At 38.3% G+C, this 13612-nt stretch overlaps 1 long non-coding RNA gene across 9 annotated transcripts in view; it reads left to right on the forward strand.

Moving 5' to 3' along the window:
* LOC119145214 overlaps positions 1 to 13612 on the forward strand; it is a 47615-nt gene that overhangs the window by 21673 nt on the left and 12330 nt on the right. For 2 of the 9 annotated variants that reach the window (XR_005103344.1, XR_005103345.1), the window contains exons 2-3: positions 2259 to 2344; positions 3073 to 5990. This is a non-coding gene — a long non-coding RNA (uncharacterized LOC119145214). Of the gene's footprint in view, positions 1 to 2258; positions 2345 to 3072; positions 7365 to 11742; positions 13504 to 13612 lie in introns of those variants that run through there. The other 7 variants (XR_005103342.1, XR_005103346.1, XR_005103343.1 and 4 more) reach the window with 6 other exon arrangements.

The raw sequence follows: 13612 nt of genomic DNA on the forward strand, positions 1-13612 counted from the left end.
CCTCTAAAATCAACTGGGCTCTACAATGCTGCCAACTTTTATTTAAAGGATGGAATTTATGCCATTAATATCCCATGATTAGTTGTACTGAAGTCAGGCAAGACTATGAGAGCTGGGAAAGCTAATTTCTACCTTTTCCTTGAGATGTCCAGTATTCTCATGTTAGTATATTAGTTTCACACTAGTAATCTTTTTCATAGCAGTGTTGGCGTAGCTAGTTCTAAGCCTTTTCAGTTTTGTTGTATCTTCCCTTGGTTCTGTGTAAAGTCAATGCAGTCTCCAGTCACACGTGACTCCGAGGAGATGCCTGACAAAGATGCCTTAGGTTAGGCTGAGTAAATAATGCTTTTAATTACAAATCTGTTTCTTCCCTAGACCTTGCCCCCTTAGCAGATGTCACACTCAGAAGTTCTCTTACAGTGACAGAACCTCAATGTGAGTTTCCTAACTAATACAAATCAGAAGCCCATCTACCTGCACTGATAATATATCTCATCTGAGTCTGTGGCCTTTCATCTTTATTTTTATGCTGCCTTCTATTTTTTTTCTGAAGAATCAATAAATGAACTTGGAGAAATTTCTGCCTTGCTTAGCAAGTGTAGTTTCTGCGGCTTATTAAGATTACTCAAGGTGTAAATTAAAGACTGAATGACCACATTTAAAACAATGGCCAAAGATCTTAAAAATGTTCCACAGTCCTGGAAACAGTATCTGCATGTACTTATATGCCAGGAAACAAATAGAGTAGAATAGAGTATAGTGAAGTTACACAAAAAACAGTGGACAGAGTCAGAGTCCATAAATGACAATTCTGATGCTTAGAGGTTCAAGCCTCTAAGTGAATCTTTTGATCTCTTGTTTTGTACTTCGCCTTAATTTAGCATTTTCCCTAGAGCTTCGCTTGTTTCAGTATTTTTGTTCTACCCTTTCAAAATTCCTTAGGATCAATGATACCATTAGTTCTGTGTTTGTTTTAATTCTCTTCTTTTATTGTGTTTTCTTCGCAGTATCTGTCTTCTTTCATTATTTGCCATTTCCAGCATTTGCCTTGTTTCACTATCAGTTGCTTATTAGGCAGTTTGTATTTCCAGTATTTGTCATTTCCCTTTGCATTTAATTTCAAAATTTGTGTCATGCCTTTTCTTCTTCACATGACTCATAACTCATTTGCTCCCAGTGTTTCTCCAAATGGCTACAGGATAGATTCCTGGGTAATGTGGAAGATCACAGAGTCCAGAGAGATGACCCACTGTCCTTATCAACATACATCTTCTTGATTTTAACTGAAAGGCAGAGGGTAACAGAATAATTTAATGCATTAGATAATGCAGCTTTCTGACTTTGACTAGCATTAAATTATTGTCTTTGGACAATATTTCTTGATGTATTTCTCAGTCATTTTGGAAAGACCTAGTAAGTATTTGATATCTGAATATATTCAGTACTGATTTTTAAAATACTTATATACCATTATTCTGCATTATTAAGAAAAGGACATATTTTAAAATACTTTCTCCATTGTGCATATTGCCAAATAGAGTGTAATTAAAGTATATAAGATTTTCTGTTTGCTTGACAAATAAAACGAGGGGGATCCTTATGTATAAATAACTTTTGAGTGTGTTACTATACATCATGTTGCTTCAAAATCATGTTTTGTGATGCTGCAGAAGTTTAATGTATCTTATAGGCTTCTTGTTATGAATTTACAGTTAAATCCAAAAAGAACAAAACATTTAAAGAGAATTTACAATGAAAGATACCTATCTGAGTGTCTTATACAAATCCTTAGCTCCTATATAGTATTTTTTAGGTGCCCACTATCTCTTTGAAAGGTAGAGGCAGAACAAGGACTGTGTTAGCGAAGAGCAGGAAGATGTAAACATCCCCAATGGCATCAAGAATCCAATTGAGGGGATGGGCACACACAAAGAAAACAGGAGATGTGGTTTAGATGCTCAAGGGTGATCTGTGCAGGGTTTCAGTTTTTTAGCTTACCACTGTACTAGTTTCACTCTATTTGTGTTTCATTTCAATGCCTCAGGATGGGAGATGTCTGACAGCTCTAGGCATTAGCCTATCTCTACCTCTGCCTCTACCTCTACCTCTACCTTTACCTCTACCTCTACCTCTACCTCTACCTCTACCTCTACCTCTACCTCTACCTCTACCTCTACCTCTACCTCTACCTCTACCAGTGATGCTGCTTCTGTAGACCCCTCTGCATTCTTAAATTCTTCCCTCTTTTTTTCCCACAGGAAAAGTTGCAGTCTTTTCCCTTCTTTTCATTCACTCTGGAATAGAAAGTGAGCAACAAGCTGCTCCCCTGCTTCCCATGTATCAGGTAATCAGGTTTCTTTGCCTTTTAAAACACTGCTGAACCTGGGCTCCTCCACTTGGACCATTTCTTCTTACATCAAGAAACATGAGCAAGCCTGAAGTCCTTGGGAGGATACATGCCTGAACCCTGGAATGTCTGGGGGTTTTTGGCTCTCCTACTTAGAAATAAAAAGTCAAGCTGCTAGGCCCCATACCTAGTGTCTTTTTGACATGTTTATTCTCACTTCATATTCAGAATTTTTTCTGACTACCAGCAGATGTCACTGCAGTCAAAAGAAAGTTCCGAGGTGATTTTTGCTATGAATAAAATTGCTTTCCTAACAAAATACAAATGATAAACCATTGTTATTTCTAGTGCTACTCCCAGTTGTTTTTTTTTTTTTTATGTGGCAGATCAAATCCTTGAGAGGATGAAATATGCCTTCAGGAAGGAATTCAGGTTTTAAGTCCAGGTTATTAACTTATTCTGAAAGTCAAGTGCTTAGAAATTTCTCAGCAAAATGTTTTTTCATTGGAAAAAAGGAATTAATTGAAATAGTTTGCTGAAATGTGATGCTCTAATGAAAAAACTGTTAATAAAAAACCCCACCCAAATATATCCTGTGTACAGTAGAGCCTGTTCAGCATTAGGAAAGGAGATCCAAGGTTAAAATACTTCATATTGCTTTGATTAGGGATACACTTTAAAAACAGAGGACTAGATGATCTGGGTAATTCTCCCTTGCTTCACAGGCAGTACTTGAACCCATCTCATGTAACAGGAGAAAAGGAGAAACCTCAACGTAGATGAGGTGAAAGAGCATCTTTCCATTCAACTCTGACTGTGATACCTTTGGAAGGAAGAATACTTTATGGAGAAGGATAATGTCATAGGTAAGGCTGAGGGCTATATATACAGGTTCTTTCTGTGGTTCTGCCAATGACCTTTTATCTGATATGGAGAACCTACTACCTCTATACTACATTTTTCTCATCTTCAAAAAGAGGAAAATACCTACCTCAAGGAATCCACAGATATGAGTTTATTAACTTTTTTAAAGGAATATGAGATCTCAAAGGATTATGTGAGTGCACAACATTACTGATTGTCCCACTCCTGTGTTACAGAAAACTGTTATGCAAGAACACAATGAAAAACTATTTTCCTTTTCCCTTTCTGATATCTTGTGCCGATTTTATATTTTGGGGTGTGTGTATAGATATTATACTTAGAAATTACATTAGGTCATTTCCAGGTTGCTAGTAGAAGGTGGCAGACCTATCTATCCCATATTATGAAGTATCTTGAGAGCTGGCATATTGGAAATCTAGATCTCTGAACATGCCAAAGAATTTTAACTTCAGTCTTTTTTTCTGTCTACATTTCACTTGACATGTTTACCTTTTTGTAGTATATTACTGAAAGGTGTTTGAATCCTGGAGGGGTAGATTTTAACCAAACATCTGAAACATGTTATTGAGTAAATCTCCATGCTTCTCTCAGTCATTCGTATTGGACATACTCCACTTCACATGGTTAACTGCATTATCTGTTTGGAGAGAGCATAAGGGAAGATGACTTAATAGTCCAGAAAGCAGAAAACCTGCTGGGTGTGTGGGAGTGTGAGGTTCAGATCCATGGACTGAAATAAGCAAAGCAAGAACGTCATGGTTGGATTCTTACTCCCACGTGCCTGCCTGAAACTCTTTTAAGGTCAGTGAACATCTGTCTTCCGTCTGAATTTGACCAGATAAGCCTTGTCCTTTACAAGTAGTGTGAGTGCTTCTCAGTCATACTTTTCTATTTGGACAGATCAACAGTTTCTGACAAACAACTATCTTATCACAAAATTTTCTGTCAGTTTTACTTCAAACAAACCTACTCTGCAATAAAAAAGCTCAGTGGTAGAACACACAGGGAGTGACTTGCTGAACAAAAAAAGCCCCATTTGTTTAACCAATTCTCTCTGTTGCCCAACATCATCTAGGTTAGAAGTTCCTGGTATGTGGGCTGGGGGTCATCATGGGATCATACTAAATATTAAAACCAAAGAATGCATCATTTTTGCCTGACAGTGTATTTTTATGAGCAGCAGCCACTTTCCTCCAGGGACCTGCTTTTCAGTCAGAGGATATGAACCATACCTGCTGCAGCAGAGAAACTGCTGAGTGAAAAGGAATATGTTCCATGGACAGAGATGTGGCTTTTGCTGGCGGTACTTTACTGTGTTACATGCCTCACGATGTAATGATGTAAAAATTTGGACACAGAGGGAAGAAAAGCATTAGACAGACCAACATGAGGCATGGAGTAACGGTGAGTTTCACACAGGTGAATATTTGACTCTTCATTAAATTTCAATGGTATTTGTACTGGCTATGAAATTAGACTTTTGCCAGACTTGGGCTAATAAAGGGCAATACCAAACACACCTAGTCATGGAAATATGAAAAAAGATGTTACTGTGGAGAAAAGTAGATATAATAACTGATCCTGTTCCTATGGTCAGACTTTGCTGCAGCAGGTGCCAAGGTGTTGGTGTTGGAAGGTGTTGGAAAAGTGCTGGAACTACAGAAACTGCAGCTGGCTCTATACCATCTCCTGGCTTCTGAGCAGAAGGAATCTTTGCTCCTGCCAATATAAAATAGGTCCAGCAGTGGTTCTGAGACAAAGCAGCGCTACTGAATAACAATCAAATTCACTTGAAAATCCAACTCAAAGCACTTGAATGAGCAGTTTACCTGGGGGCTGTTCCACAATTGCTTGAAGTCACCAAAAGGACTTTCACAGAGTTCAGCAGGTGCTGAATAAGGCAAGTTCTTAGCAGAAAGGAAGACATGACTGTTTTATGGGCTTCAAGAAAACCACAGCCAACGAAATGTAAGAGCTACTGTGTTATAATACCTTAATAATGGTATCTTACTTTGCAATTGAAGGAGATTGGGAATGTAGTCTCACAGATGTGAATGCCCAAAAGATACATCTGGATAAACACTATGGACATGAGGTAGACACATCAATGGACTTATTTTTCTAGTTTGGATCAAAAGAGAGTTTGTCAATTCCTTGCTGTCTCAGAGTTCACCCTATGAATTGGTCTTGGAGCATGCAGACTGGATTTTTATTTTTTTTTTCAATAAAACTAATCTGGTAGAAATGCTGCAGGAAGATACCTGCACTCCCACTGCTAATGGGTGTTGAACAAGTGGGATCAGACTAGATCTAGTTTTCAGCAAGAACTTTAAACTGAATGTGGACATCACATCCTTGTGGTCAACTCTTCTACCTCCCAGATTCTCTCCTTGTGAAACACTATCTGCTGAGGTTAGATATAGCTTAAATGAATTAAATTCAATAATTTGTCTCTGATTGAAGAGATCTGACCTGAACATCTACGCATGCATTAAGGTCTGTGAGAAGTTAACCTTCATTGCAACTTACCCTTCCCTTTTGTATTTATGTATCTTGTCTCTGTTTGTGGCATGTGGAAGCAAACATTGCTTATCACCTTCTATTTTTCTCTGTGCTTAATTACGTTGCAATAAATGTTAACCCTTTATAATTCTTTAGAATGAGCAGAAGCAGATGCTGCTACAACCTAGATGGTGTTTTTTGTCATGTCATTTCTATGCTTTGTGTGAGTACATCCTGCCACTTCCCTCATTGTCTGGTGAGTACTACTTTCGGTGTTGTGAGATTCATTCATTAAGAACAATTTTAATGACTAACACCTACTAACTTCAGGGATTCATTGTCAGTTGTTTTCCATAAGTCTGCCTTCCAGAAACTGGCCTTTAGTTCCCTAGACTGATGCATGCAACCAGTTGCTGGCAAAGCAGTAAGGCCTGGGATGTAGGTCTGAGGAAAGTGGTACCCTGAAATCAAAATTTGAGGACAACTGTAGCACTAGAGAAAATAAGACTTGTGAGATGATCATGCCTGTGCAAGTAGCCTGCTACTCAGTGTTCTGCCAAATGGAATAAGAAATGTCCATTCTTTTTTAAAAAAATCATTATTGATTTTGATTTTTTACTAATGGACAAAAGAAATTTGCCACATATGATATCTAATACGGTTATAACAATATTTAATTCCAAGCAGTTAATTCAAGGGTATTTTTTTTTAACGTTTCAAAGATTTTTTTGCTTTGTATTTGATTTTGGTTTACACAATGTCAGATCTTAAGTTGCAGTTTGTTTTCTTTGACCAGTTTTCAAACTCAAGCTATAAAAGTCCAACTTCACCAAAACATGGGGGTCAGTGCAAGTCTTTCTACTGACTTTAATTGGTGTTAGAACAATATGAGCCATACCACTGCCCTTCTTTTACCTATGTTTCTAGTAGTTAACCTTCTGGATGGTAGTAGGAGAGTAATAATCAGGTAAGCACTACTTTGGGATTCACAGGCTGGACCTCCCTGGGGAAGGAAAGAGGAGAAAGACAATTCAGGTTGTGGAAAAACAAAAATGAACTAACAGGAACAAATATACTACCTATGATCTGACCCCTGTTTTCCCAGATACGAGAAAGGAAGAATACCTCCAAAAAGTTTATTTCTATCTCCAGCCTGTGTTTATCGAACTCCCTTGTTTGTTTCTGTATTCCTGAAGGGAAGGGAACTCTTCTGTTGGACCTCTTTTCACCAGAACATGGTGCAAAGCAGACCTGATAGCAGTGCTTTGGTGCACTGAATGCACAAGAAAGCCAATTACATTGAATCTGCAATTAGATACGGTTTTGTGGACCTGTTACATTCTCAGGAGATACAAAGTTGTTTTTTCTGGAGAGGATATGTAATAACAAAAGCTCTACTTAGAAACAACACTAAAGACAAGCTCTTTGATCATGTCTTGTAAAACTGATGTAACTATCATGAAGAAAATAGGAGGTGTCACCAGTTTCCTTGAAGAGGCACCAAAGCATATAAATATGCAATGAATCCATAAAAGATGAGATGTAAGCTTTGTTAACAGAAATGTTACCAGTCTTTTGCTAAGACAAAGCTAAAAGAACTTCTGAAATAAAGTATATTGTCCTTCCACCCATACCACTGTCTGATTGAATGTGACTTTAGGGGATGTCACTTGCCTGGGAGTGAATGCAGTGGCTCTTACACTTTTGGAAGAGAGCTTGGATGTTAGGTGCCTGATTGCTAAGCTGACATTGCTTCAGTAAGCCTGGGTTACATGCTGTACCTGCTGTTCTTCTCTTGGGAACTGCGAGCAGGAACAGACGGTGACTTAACAGGCTTTTCAAGATACTGTTCACAGTAACACTGCATGACATAAGAAAACAGCAATAAAATAATCCACACTGGATATGTTGTAATCTTCCTACATACAGCTCAGCACTGTCCAGTTGTTAGCCATCCACAGCTGTCTTCAGACTCCCTCTGCCCTGCCTCTCTGCATCATAGGAAGTTATGATAGTTTTATGGCTGAAAGTTAATTCCGAGCTCTGTCATCAACATACCTACTGACATACTAAATTTTTATCCAGATTTAGCATGTCAATGACCAAAAAGTCCAGACATGTGGATTCAGTCAGGGTCTCGATCTCAACTTGGCACCAGAAGGTAAGCAGCTGAGGTCTCTTGGACCTCAGTGAGCACTTCTAGCCCATTTCAGGGCAAGGTCAAAGAGAGCTTTCAGCTACCCCTGAACAAGGCTTAAAACACAGATGAGCAGGGGGAAACATTTGTACCTGTGTACACTTGTTTCAGCTCCAGCAGCCTCTATTCCCAGTTACAGGGCAATAATCTAAAATATGAGAAGTGACAGCTAGTGTAATTCCAGCTTCCTTTAATATATTCCTACATTCTGTGATTGTAGCTAGTCTGTTGATTTTGGCCTGGTTCACATGCAGTCAGCTACCAGGTCCCAGGTGGGAGCTGTGACTAATGACAGAGATACAGGAAAAGATAGCTACAGCTCTCTGCACCAGGATCGCTATCTGCTTCATCACACCCAGATGAGGATGATGGTGGATCAGCATCATGGCTTACGTGCTGGCTCACTTTTCCTGGCAAACCCAAGCCCATCCTAAACTGGGGCATTTCCCATAAGGGTGCTCTGACTCAGCATCTCATTCCTGTGACAACTCAGATTCACATTCAGTCTCCTCCTGACACAGATGCTGTCTCAGGAAGTAGCTTTGTCTTTCTGCTTCCAGAGTCTCCTCTCTTGAAGGGAGTTTTGAACTCAAAGGGCCAAGATCTTGACATCCCAGTTTTCATTTTCCTGGGAAAATGTAGTCAGGTATACATTTTCCCATTCATCTCCCAGATATTAAGTATGTTGAAAGTTTTTTTGCAGAAACATTGTATCTCTAAATGTTTTATTTCTTGGTTTTTAATTCTACCTCGCCGTTTAGACTTATCTCCTCCATAATCACATATGAGCCTCTGGTAAAACAACCAGGTGGCACATGCAATGCTCACAGCTTAATATAGTATAGGTTACATTCTCTGTGCATACAGCTATTTTATACTTGTGTGGACACTTTCAAATATGCAACTGTGGCAATGCACCTTCCTGAGAATTTTTCAAGTATACCCAGTATGTATGTGACTTCTATTAAAAAAGAAAGAAATAATATAAAAAAATAATCATTGAGGTGTTTCCTGCAAAGAAGCAGTCCACAACAAAGACACTGAACATCTAAAATAAAATAACAATTATTTATTCTGTTACATGGAGAAAGATGTCCAGGAGTGAGCTAATAAGTGTAAAAAAACGTACTGCTAGAATTCACAGAAAATTCAGGGCAGCCTAATGCAAGTTCTCCCAGCATTCAGTATTGATTGTGATTGATTATACATATATGGACATAAAAATAGGAGCATATGGCTGGGAAAGACAGTTTAGGTCATGATCTGTACAGTCCGGTTCATCCAGGTCAGAACACCCAGAACTGTGGGCAACCGAGGAAAAATCTCAGGTTCAAAAGGCTGCAGAGATTCCACATGTACCTAACACTCTAGACTGCAAAGCATGTCCATCACCCTGTACTGAATTTATAGTCTTATGCAGGCTGTGTCACAGCTGTGCCAAGGGAAGCGTAAGCAAGAAACGAAGAACATCTCCAGTCTTTGGACTAGCATAGTATCTGTTAAACAAAATGTCCTCAAAGACCAACTACTTTCTATACAGAAAGGCAAGAGAAAAAAGACCCTTTAAACCAAACTGGGCAGAAAAACCTCTCTCTTGATCAGTATTTTCTTTAACCCTTAGCAACAGCCTGAAGCAATGTGACCCTCAAATGTATCTTGTAAACTTCCTCCCTCAGCTATGGTGAACATTTTCAGCTTCAAAGCTGAAAGCAAAATCTGCCTCCCCTAGAAACTAGAACATTCACATGTGGAAATCCTCCCTGGCCTCCAAATGTGACAAGTAAAAAGCCCTGAGAACACATTATAGATGCAATACAAGCTCATAAAGATCCAGGTACTTAGGATAAGTCTCTGCCTACGTAACACATGACATATCTGAAGTCTGATTGCCCATGCTCACAGCCTGATTCAGAAGCTTACACATGGTCGCCTAATGCCATTTGAGATGCTGTATCTTAGATAAAAAAATCTGCACGTCTGGCAAATACTACTTAGATCTTGTAGAAGAACTTCCCTGAGCTGGCAGCTGGAGGCTGGGAGCAGTGTCCGAGGACATGGCACTAGTTGCCTCTGTCTAGAGGACTGAAGTGAGCCACCAGCTTCCTAGGCCCAGACATTTTCTCTGTTATACAGCTCTTTCTTTTCTGAAGTTCATCTTAAAACAAATTTAGCTTCACTTTCTCCCATAGCTTATGTGGCTACTCTTAAAAGTTTGCTGTTCAAATATCAGGAATTTCCAGAATAGATTTATTCATAACCAGTTTACAGTAATTTGATTTTATGTTAGTGCTTCTATTTAGCTTGAGATATACTTTTTCTCCTTGATATTCATCCAAAGACATATTTCTAGAGTCCTTGTATCCTCTTCCATCTCTTGTTTTTCTTGGCTAAACAATGGAAACTCTGCAAGGCCTCATTGTATGGTTTTCTCTTTACTTAATCAATTCCATAGGTTCTGCTTCTCTTCCAGTTCAATTTTTTCTTTCTTGAGCATAGATGACCAGCCTAGTACATGATATTTCAAACAAGACCTTTACCAACACCTCGTTGCTATGGCACTTCTGCATTCCCCATCTTGTGTTAGTGTCATGCTGTGGGCCTGTTAGCATACATGACCCCTCAATTCTGGAAGCATTTTATAAGTTTTAGTCACTTAAAAATTATAAATCTGAGGGTTAAACTATTTATCTTGCAATTTCCATAGAGATAGGAAGGTCGATGCCGGGATTTTTATGCAAGCAGGAAGTTTTACATGGACTGTTTCTTTTGTCTTTTGTTCACTTCCCCATTTCCTCACATGCTGCCAAAGTGATTTTCCATCAGCATTTTGCCATATCGCTGCAAACAGCCTTTTGGTTTCTCAGGTTCTCTGTATATCGGTAATCAAGGACACTTTTTACCACTTTCTTCTGTTAGCAAGAAAGGAAGATTTATGTTTCATGTATGTTTTTTCCTTATTTACAGTCAACATAATTTGCTGGTAGGTGTCCCGTGTAGGTCAAATGCCTGAAGGCACTCATGTCAAGGTCTAAAACCATTATCAAACGACCAGCGGACTCTGGAGAGAAAAAGCTGTCACAGTATGCCATAAACCTACGCAACTTTAAATGATGCATTCATACATGGTATGTGATTTTTGTTACAATGTCGCAGAGACAGAAATCCCTCTTTGCAAAATATAATCAAGATATTGCACATGAAAACACAATGCTTCACCATGCACTTTCAGGAAATAGAGTTCATCTTTATAAAACAGAGATGTCCATAGTTAAAGGATATCATAGATGAAATTTTAGATTTAGTTAAGATGACGGGCTAGGACAGGAATACAAACAAACTTTCCTATCACTAAATGTTTATGAAATCACAACTCATCATCTGAACAGCAATTGGCTCACTTCTTACACTATCTGCGTAGACATTTAGGTCCTGGAATGTGAGATGGTTTTGCATTTCAAGTTAAACAAGATACTTGCAGAGCGGATATAGCAGGAGTAAGTTCAAGCTAGTATAAACTGGTGTCACCTATCTTTTGAAGCACACGAACATGAAGCAGGGGAAAACATGGAGGAGTGCTAAACAGGAAATGTAGGTAAACTCCTTATTATCATGCTGTGCTCCACCCCAGCACAAGAGTATCACTGTTGTGCACAGAACATTGGTGAAAGCTTTTACTGTTTTCTCCTGCTTTGCTTCTATAGATACACAATTCCCTATTACTCCATTCAGTGCCCATAAACTCTATAATTTTTACTTTTCTTTATTGGCACTGCTTTTGTTCTGGACTCAGTTATCTTCTTTTCTTGACCAGCTCTGCAGTCTTCTATTATCATCTGTCCCACATTAACCTGTGTGAGACTTTACTGGGATAAGAGCACCTGAAGGGGCTTTGGCTTCTGTGTTGTCTTACCACTCACTGCTACAACATAGGAATATACATGAAGACTCCTTCTTTTTACACAGGTAAAGACAAAACTCCCAAAAAAGTAATATTTATACTTTTTGCATTACAGTGACACATCTCAGATTCTCTTAAACAGAAAATGTGAATGTTTTTGTGGGAGTGACAAATCTGCTATTCAGCCCAAGAAATGAAACAGTAAAGCTAGTACTAACAAAACTGTTTCATGATGGTGACATAACACATAAGCAACCCATGAATAATTTATTTTTGTGGGCCTGATAATCCAGGTGCTGACAAATTGTCTCCAGTATTTCTGTCACTTAACAGTATCCTTAGACTGCTTTTAATTATAGACTTCATCACCTACCATGGAAGTACAAGGGGCTGAAGCATATCTCCTTCATTCCCTAATTTCTGCTTCTGACATCCTTGTGGAAGTTGCTTCTCGAAAACCTTCTCTTCTGTATTTGGCTGTTATAAGACTTGTGTGTGGACATTAACCTCCATCCCTGACGCCTTGTGAATTTGGGTCCCGTCTGGAATCCTGGCAGCCGGCTACCTGTCAGCGATTTAATGGAAGGATCTTGACGTCATCAGTTTCAAGCTCTCTGAGCAGGAAAATGAGATGGGGGTTTCATATTTCAAAGAACAACAGAGCTCAGGGATGGTTTTTTAAATCGAAATTCTGGCTGCAGGAGTCATTAAATATAGTTCTGCTTCTCTTCTAGACTGTGAGATCAAACAGCACAGGCAATAGCAGGAATATTTGCTCACTTACATGTGCAATTTTTGCAGATTGGTTGGCTTCACTCTGAAACTTACTATAAAAAGGACATAAAAATATCTTTCACATGTCTGGATTTGTGCTGAAAAAATCCCGTACTAAAACGTTTTTTTTTTTTTCCTCCAAAGTGTTTGAACTTTTTCTTCGTTGATATTCAAGTTTAAAACTTGTTTTTCTGGAGTCTGTTGATAGCTGATTGGAGAAAGTACATAGTTTGAAATTAACTCACTTTTGACTAGGTGAACAGTATTTGATTTGAAGGATCTGGTATGAAAATCATTAATTTTCACCATAATCCAGCCTTGTAATGCTGAAAGAACTCATAAAATGTCATGGCTAATTTAGTTGCCTCCAAGACTATAATCCAGAAATCTTGTCTCCATGCTCACCATGCTCACTATAGAAGCAAAATTTTCACTAAATTCATCAAACTAGGGAACAATGTCTTTCACCTTAGGATTGAGATCATATAACAAAAATAAGTGCCCTATTCATGACCTATAAAAGGGACAGGGTTTATATCCAATTTATCACATCTCAGATTCACAAACCCCAAAATATGGAATCAGCCAGTTTAATGCAGTAGGGTACTGAAACAGAAATTCAAGTTGTGGTGTGTTGGGTTTTTTTTAGGGTGCTTAACCAGGAGTATATGTGCATGTGTAATCTCCAGTTATTGTGTCTGGACAATGCTGATTTGTTGCAGTAAGAAATGTGGAGTATTTGGAAACAATTTCATTAATTAAACAAAAGGCTGTCTTAATGTAGGTTAATGTATTACATTTAAGGAGTTTATTTCAAAATCATACTCTTTACATGTATTGAGTAGCCAAAGTAAGAAAGAAATAGAATTGTTTATTAATATAAAATACCAAATTAATTTCTTTTACTTCCTGGGAGTTTTAAAGTAATAAATTCAGAATGTTTCTGAATAATCAGGATTTATACATGTTTACACCATTATTTCTTCACTTTAAGACATTATTTATTGTG

Source organism: Falco rusticolus, chromosome 3 (genome assembly GCF_015220075.1).
Source record: "Falco rusticolus isolate bFalRus1 chromosome 3, bFalRus1.pri, whole genome shotgun sequence".
Classification (NCBI taxonomy): Eukaryota; Metazoa; Chordata; class Aves; order Falconiformes; family Falconidae; genus Falco; species Falco rusticolus.